The following is a 7,927-nucleotide window of genomic DNA, read 5'->3' as shown; positions in this document are numbered from 1 at the left end:
GGGTTCGTTTTCTTTTATACCAACTCACATATTCAAAAAAAATATTTTTTTATATCAATTTGGAGTGTCCGTTTTCTTTGTTTAAAAAAAAAACACTAATTGAACTGTTCAATTAGTTAACCGTGAATTTCAAATTTTCTCTCTCTCACAATTCAGACTATCCGATTTGATAATCCAATTTTTTTTTACCAGAATTCGAATGGTCTGATTTCTTCTGTCCCACATTTATGTATAGCATTCCCATCCTCCATATCAATGCATAACACACACGCATGATATATCTAAATTTTTTAGCCGTTAATTAACACCTTATAAATTACATGGCATCTATGATACAACACGGACATAAAATTCTTACAAGACATGGAAATATGACGTATATATATAAAATATGAAGTATTTTTTAGATAAATTATAATAATATTTTTATATTTTATTGATATTAAAATATAAATTAATTTTTAAATTATGTTTAATATTTTTAATTATATAAAATATTTAAAATATTTTTTATTTTAATAATTAATAATATATATTATTTTTAAACTTATTTTAAGAATACATGTTAAGAATAAGATTGGGGGTGCTGATATATGATAGTATTTAAGTATTTTTAAGTGTGTTTGAAACTTTTTTATTTTTTTATTAAAATACACTTAAACATAAAAGAAATGCGTATCAAAAAAATATTAATGAGTGTCGTGTTCGAAATATATTCAATATGTAAATACGACAAATAAAAAAATATCTATATTTCAGGGCATGACCTAGGGTAGATAGGTAACTTTCTGTCCCAACCTAAATTTTTACACTGTTGAGAGTAATGTGTGTGACTTCGGAAATAACAAGATTAGGTAAGGTAGCTAGATAAATAATATTTTCTTTAATTATAATTTTTTTCATTCCATTTAAATATCTTTTAAATATATATTTTAAAAGTTATTTCTAATATTAAGTAACATTAACTTTCGTTTATATAAATTTTTATCTATTTATTTAGTTTGAAATATTACAAAAATTTACCAATTATCTTTTAATATACATTTTCTTTTTATTGTTAGAAAATTATTTTAAAAGAGATGAAGTATTTGATTTTTAATAATTCCAGAAGGTGAAGGTCTAATCATTAATGTCTACTCCAAAGTCCTGTTATACCACTATTCAAATAAAAGTGCGTGCACGTTATATATTAGTAGAACACGTGCCCAAACAGTGCACATTAGAAGTTCGAAAAATGCACATTAATTTGCCAAATTTGGGTAGTTAGGCACAAATAATCAGTGATCAAAACAAATTTGCAATTGGAAAAGCATGCTATGCACGTATTTAAAGTTTTAAACTCGATGACAAATTATACTGAATTATCTTATTTTCCTTTTCGCACTGCAAATTTTGAAAGTACTTTAAGAAATAAGTGAAAAAAGAACAAAAGGGTGGTGAGCTTCTTCGATCCGACTAATAGTAAAAAAAAAAAGTTATTTATATATTAAAATTAAGAATTATGTTACTGTACATTAAAATAAATCACTAAAGTTATTCACTAATATAAATTAAATACACGTTAAAATATAAATATACATTAAAAATAAATTAAATCACACATGTATTTATATATAAATACATTAGTGACTGATTTAAGTAGTTAATTTTAGTATACGAATAATATTTTGTAAAAATAATTACTAAAATAAGTTATTATGTATTTTTTTGTTGTGATTGAAATAAATTAAACAAAGAAAAATAAAACAAACAAAATAAGAAACTACTTAAATAGAGGGACAATCCCGTTTAAGACTACTCTTAAACTCCTCCCAAGGTGAAAGAAGCTCCACATGCGAAAGTTTGTAACTTCATCGCCATCTTTGCCATAGTATCTGCCACCGTGTTTGCATCTCTGATAATCAAACGAAAGTCAACACGCCAATTCCAATGTATGATATCTCTTATTTTGAGCACCAATGAATCAATAAACCCAAAACCATCTTGAGTAACAAGATTAAATGCTTCGACACAATCCGTCTCACAAATAACAGCTCGTTGACCCACATCCCAAGCTAAGAGATATCCTCTCCAAATAGCAAAGAATTCTCCTTGAAGAATACTATTACTCTCAATCATTCTCAAACACTCCCTTTGCCAGCTCCCATTACAATCTCTAATAACACAAGCAAAATCAATATTATCACCCGAACCAAAATAACTAGCATCACAACTAATCTTAAAAGTACCAATGGATGGGGGATTCCAAAAACCATTTAGAGTAGAGGGAAGGGACATACGTTGTAATTCAAAAATATTCCTAAGCTCCTTTTCTGAAGTTAATGCCAGACAAATCACTTTTTTCGGAGGCCAAGTTTCATGGGGATTAAAGATGTCATTATTCCTTACTCGCCATATCCACCAAAGTCTTGAAAAGAACTTGAACGGATGCTCTCTACTATGATACAAGAACCAGTTCTTCAAATCCAAAGGATGACAAGAAATATCCAACCTATGCCAGACAAGCTGAGCTTTTGGACAATCCCGAATACAACGTAAAATCGATTCCTGGCTAGAAAGACATCTTGGACACCTATCCGATGACGACATCCCTCTTCTAAAGCGAAAACTTGCAGTAGGAAGAGCCTCCTTAAGACACAACTAAGCCAAAAACTTATGCTTTTCCGGAACAAGCTGACACCAAAGCAAAAGCCAATTCTCCCGCTCCTCCCAACCAAACAACTGCTTACACAACCACAAGTAACCATTGCGTGAGTCATAAACTTTGGTAGCAGACCCACTTCAATACCAACCCACTTTCGGACCTGCTTGTTCATCTGGATTGTAAGAGAGAATATTACCTTTCAGATTTTGAGATAAAGGAGAATAAAGAGTATCCAAATGCCACCTACCAACTGACCAAATATCCTGTATTCGGAGATTCGAATCAGAAATGTGAACATAATCCATCTCATTAGATAACCGTCCTTCTCTCCTCCAGCTAGAAAACCAAAAATTCTGGTTCAAATCTCCAATACACCAAGCAAACCCATCCTTCAACACTTCCCAAGCCTTGCAAAGACACCTCCAAATGGGAGAGTCATTGTTCTTAGGATAACTAAAACAGTCATATAGAGATGATCGGTATTTGGCATCCAACAATTGGACCCATAGCTTGTTTGGCTGCTGGAAAAAAGTCCAAACTAACTTCCCAAGAAGAGCAATATTTACACAATAAGGATCTCTAATCCCCAAACCTCCAAATTTTTTTGGAGTAACCAGTACCTTCCAACTAACAAGATTCAATAATCTTCCATCAACTTGTCCTTTCCAAAGAAAATTCCTCATCATAGACTCCAATTTACTAATGATTCCTTTGGAAAAAATAGAGATCTACATCTGGTACGTGGAAACAGCGGCGGCAACAGAATTAACCAAGCAGAGTCTACCAGCCCGATTGAGTAAACTCCCTTTCCAGCTTGCTAGCCTACTCCAAATCTTATCCAGGACACCATTGAAAGCTGAACTAGTCACCCTAGAATGGCTAAGGGTAACTCCAAGATACTTGCCCAAATCTTGGACAAATCTGATAGAGGATACCCCCAGTGAAAACCTCCTTCCTTGTTGCAGAGACATTCTTGGAGCAAAGCGCTTTAGACTTCTCCACATTAATCTTCATCCCAGATGCTTTGCAAAAAGTCTTTAAAACCAACAGCACATTTTGCACTTGTCTCTTTGTAGCTTTACAGAATAGAAGCAAGTCATCCGCAATCATTAAGTGGGATATTCTTGGTCCCCCTCTAGAAATAGCAAATGGCTCCCACAAGCCAAAATCAACCTGATGACTAATAAAGCATGCCAATCGCTCTATACACAACACAAAAAGATAGGGTGATATAGGATCTCTTTATCTAAGACCTCGGCTAGGAGTAAAGCCATTCAGACGACTCCCATTCCAAAGAATAGATAAGGAAAAAGCAGTGACACAATTCATAATCAAATTAAGTGTAGGAATAGGAAAACCAAAGCTCTTAAAGGTATGAGCTAAAAATCTCCAGTCAACTCTGTCATACGCTTTCTCCAGATCAATCTTAAAGGCCAGTGTACCTTTCTTTGATTTAGTCTTCTTCATAAAGTAGAGGACTTCTTGAGCAATAATGATGTTGTCAGGAGTTCCTCGTCCCGGAATAAATCCTCCTTGAAGCGGGCCAACAATCTCCGCAAGATGAAGACGAAGCCTATTAACAAGGACCTTTGTGATGATCTTGTAAACTACATTGCAGAGACTAATCGGCCTGAAATCTTTCATAGATACCGGTGATTCAACCTTTGGAATGAGAACTAGTAAAGTCTCCAACATTGTCGGATCAAGAGTAACACCGGAGAATGCCTGCTTAACCATCTTCCAAACATCAAGACCAATGATCTCCCAATATTCTTTGAAGAAGAAAGCTTGAAATCCATCAGGACCCGGAGCTTTAAAAGAGTTCATGTGAAAAACAACTGTTCTGACTTCCTCCATAGTAACTGGTGCCGTAAGATTATTGCAAGCTTCCTCATTCAGAGAAGGAAGAGGCACATCACCAAGGCAACCCAAATCAACATCATCCAAATGATAGAATAAGCTTTTATAGAAAGACTCTGCTTCTTGACTCAGAACCTCTGGATCAGTTTTCCACACTCTATCCTTGAGAAAAAGGTCATGAATCTTATTATGCTTCCTTCGCGCAAGAGTTTGAATATGAAAGAATCTCGTATTCCTATCCCTAAATCCTACCCACTGTTCTCTGGACTTTTGGAACCATAGAAGCTCTTCTTGCACTAGAGTATTATTATAATCATCAAGCAACTATTGCTCTTTCTGACGCAAATAAATACTATCCACCACTTCCAAACGCTTTTGTAAATAATTAATCTGCTACTCTAATTCACATTTCTTAACAAAAAATGTTACCAAATATGTTCGAGTTAAACTCTAGTGAATTCTTCTGTACTTTCGAAAGCTTGCCGTGAATCCCTCTGTTACCAGACCACCATGACTGGTTCACAATATCCCTATACCCAGGATGAGTAGCCCAAGCAGCAACAAATCGGAAAGGTCGATTCCCTTTAGGCTGAGGACGACCTTTACAACGCACCAGAATAGGGCAATGATCAGACTGAAACCTATTTAAAACTTTTGCATAAGCCTCTGGAAAGATAGATAACCAACTACTATTTATACAGACTCGATCAAGCTTTTTTGTCACGTCAACATAATTTTTCACCTTCCTTTACCAGGAAAACCGCCTCCCAATAGTCTTCAAATCAAACAAACCACTATCCCCTAATGAAGTAGCAAACATGTCTGCTCTTTGATGAGAAAATTGACAGCCCTTAGATTCATGAAAAAATTTGACTTCATTAAAATCACCAAGAACAATCCAAGGTCCTTGAAAAACCATGAATTGTGCAACAAGATAATCCCAAAGAAGAACCATTTTATTAAATTGAGGACTGCCATAAATACCACTACCCTTCCAAATTAAATTATCAAAGTGAACCTCAACAGTAACACCCTGATCAAAAGCATCAATGAACTTACAACAAACATCCTTCATAGAGGATAGAAACCAAATACCTCCCTTATGCTCCTCTGCTTCTACTATACCAACAGAGTGATACCCCAACCTTTCCCAAAATAATTTTAAATGCTGAAAAGGGGAGTGAGTTTCAACCACAATAAAGAAAACAAGTCTAAATTTCCTAACAAGTTCCTTACAATGCACCCGGGCTAACTTATTAGAAGCACCCCTAATATTCCAAACAATAATATTTAAACTATCCATAAATAATAGGGACAGAATAAATAAGAACATAAATTCTAAACAGAATCACCAACCTCAATAGGTGGTTTGTCTTGCGGTACTGGCACACTCTGATCCTCAATAATTGCCACATTCGGACCTCCTAACACTGCACCTACCATGCTTCCATCTATTAAGGTTTCTTCCATTATGCCACCATTTTTATCAACTGTCGAGTTCTGCAAGGAGGAAGGCCGAGGACGCTTCCGTAGAGAAATTCCACGACGTGCAGGAGTTCTGCGCGATGGAGATGGCGCAATTTCATGTTTTTCTCGCTTTTCCATCCTAATGCCAATTGATTTGCCTCCATCACCATGAAAATTGGGCCTTGGAACCCTTCTCGAATCAAACTTGTGCTGCTTTCCATCTTGGTCCTTCAAACTTGATGACTAGCCCATTGTGAATTTTTCCTTACGTAGCACTTGTTGCCAGCCCTCTCCATCATCCATGCATGCCTCATTAACATGACCATCAGGCACATGAGGAGCCAATGATTCCGTAACCACATCCTTCCCTTTAACAACTCCTAATTTCTCACCCAAATTACGAGGATTCTCACCCAAATCACGAGCTTCTGATTCAGCCTCTTTTTGAATCTCATGATTGTTGTGTGGCACTAGTGTCGAGGCTTCATTATTTTTTCCATCACCAAAGGAATTTCTATTTCTTTCCAAGGACTCCTTCTCCATGCACAGCGATTTATCATGCCCATACCGTGCACAAGTAGCACAAATCAACTGTAAACTCTCGTACTCCACTTCATAAGTCACACCCTCCACTATAATATGTTTGATTATAGGTAACTCAAGATTAATTTGAATACAAGCTCGGACATATTTTTCTGTTTCTGCAAGCTTAGTGGCCAAATCTACTTTCACCAGAATCCCTATTGCAGAAGCAATTCGCAGCATTGCTTGTTCCTGGTAGCACCAAATTGGAAGTCGCGAGACTCGAATCCATACCAGCGTTGATCCAAAGAATTTTTCGCATGGCTTAAAATCCACATCCCATGACTTTACTGCAACATAGTGACCGTCTATCCCAAGAATGACTTTCTCACGGATCCGCAGCAATATCAAATTTAACAAAAAATATCCAAACCCTACATCCAACAAATCAAGCCCTCCTTTGATGCACCATACTATCTGAAGCTTATGCATGAGAGCCGTGTATCCATAATGCTTATCCAGCACCTTGATCACGATGGCTTCTCTTTGCCTCCTTGGTAAATCTGACACTCTTGGTGGACGAGAATATCTACTTATCTGTCACCGTCGCGATCCCATCCCCAGATAATGACCATACTAATGCAAAGGTCTTAGACTTTTCTGCACCAATGACTTTATCTTTAAAAGAGACCTTAGATGCCTGTTCTAACCCCTCTCGAGAAGAACCCTCCTTAACACTGGATACACACCTACCCACGCTCTCCCCCTTATCTCTTCTGATGGCATGGCCATTTTTCTCACCGTGTTTCACCCTCAACCGCTCGCTCCCGCTCTCTCCTTCTCTCATTCTCCTTGAGTACGGAGTACGTACTCTTTTTCTGCTAGGATTTTTTTAGATATTCTTCTTCTTTTTAAATTATTATATATTTATATATAAAGATATGTACGTATAATTTAATTTATTTTTAATGTATATTTTATAATACAATGTATATTATACTCTAATAATTAATTTTGATGATTAATTTTAATATATATCTATTATAATTATATTTGGTAAAATATATATATTTTTTGATGGAATTTTCCGTACATCTATTTGCTATTTTTCTAAAATTATATGAAGGGAGGTACATTTTGCATACAATGCAAGTAGTGATGTATTTTGAATAGTAAGGACCTAAGGTTTAGGCAAAGGGCCATTTTTGTAGAACCAAGTAAAGAGTTTTCTTGGGTATGTAACTAATTTTTGTAAGTTAATATTAATTAATTTTTTAAAATTATTTTATTTATTCTAAAAGTTAATTTTTTAAATATTTTCTTTTAACTAATATTTAGAAAGTTTTCAACAATTAGAAGACTATTTTATTCCTGCAATTAATTTGCATATCTAAAGGATAACCAAGAAGTAGTTCATTGGTATGAAGCGTTGAT

The 7,927-nt window shown here is 35.2% G+C and overlaps 1 pseudogene; it reads right to left on the bottom strand.

The window, feature by feature from the left end:
- Positions 1-1,766: 1,766 nt before the first annotated feature.
- LOC107471167 (uncharacterized) lies at positions 1,767-7,285 on the bottom strand (annotated as a pseudogene).
- Positions 7,286-7,927: the final 642 nt, after the last annotated feature.

This window comes from Arachis duranensis, chromosome 10, assembly GCF_000817695.3.
Source record: "Arachis duranensis cultivar V14167 chromosome 10, aradu.V14167.gnm2.J7QH, whole genome shotgun sequence".
Taxonomy (NCBI): domain Eukaryota; kingdom Viridiplantae; phylum Streptophyta; class Magnoliopsida; order Fabales; family Fabaceae; genus Arachis; species Arachis duranensis.
The sequence above is the reverse complement of the archived record's forward strand: the minus strand, read 5'-3'. Positions and strand labels throughout refer to the sequence as shown.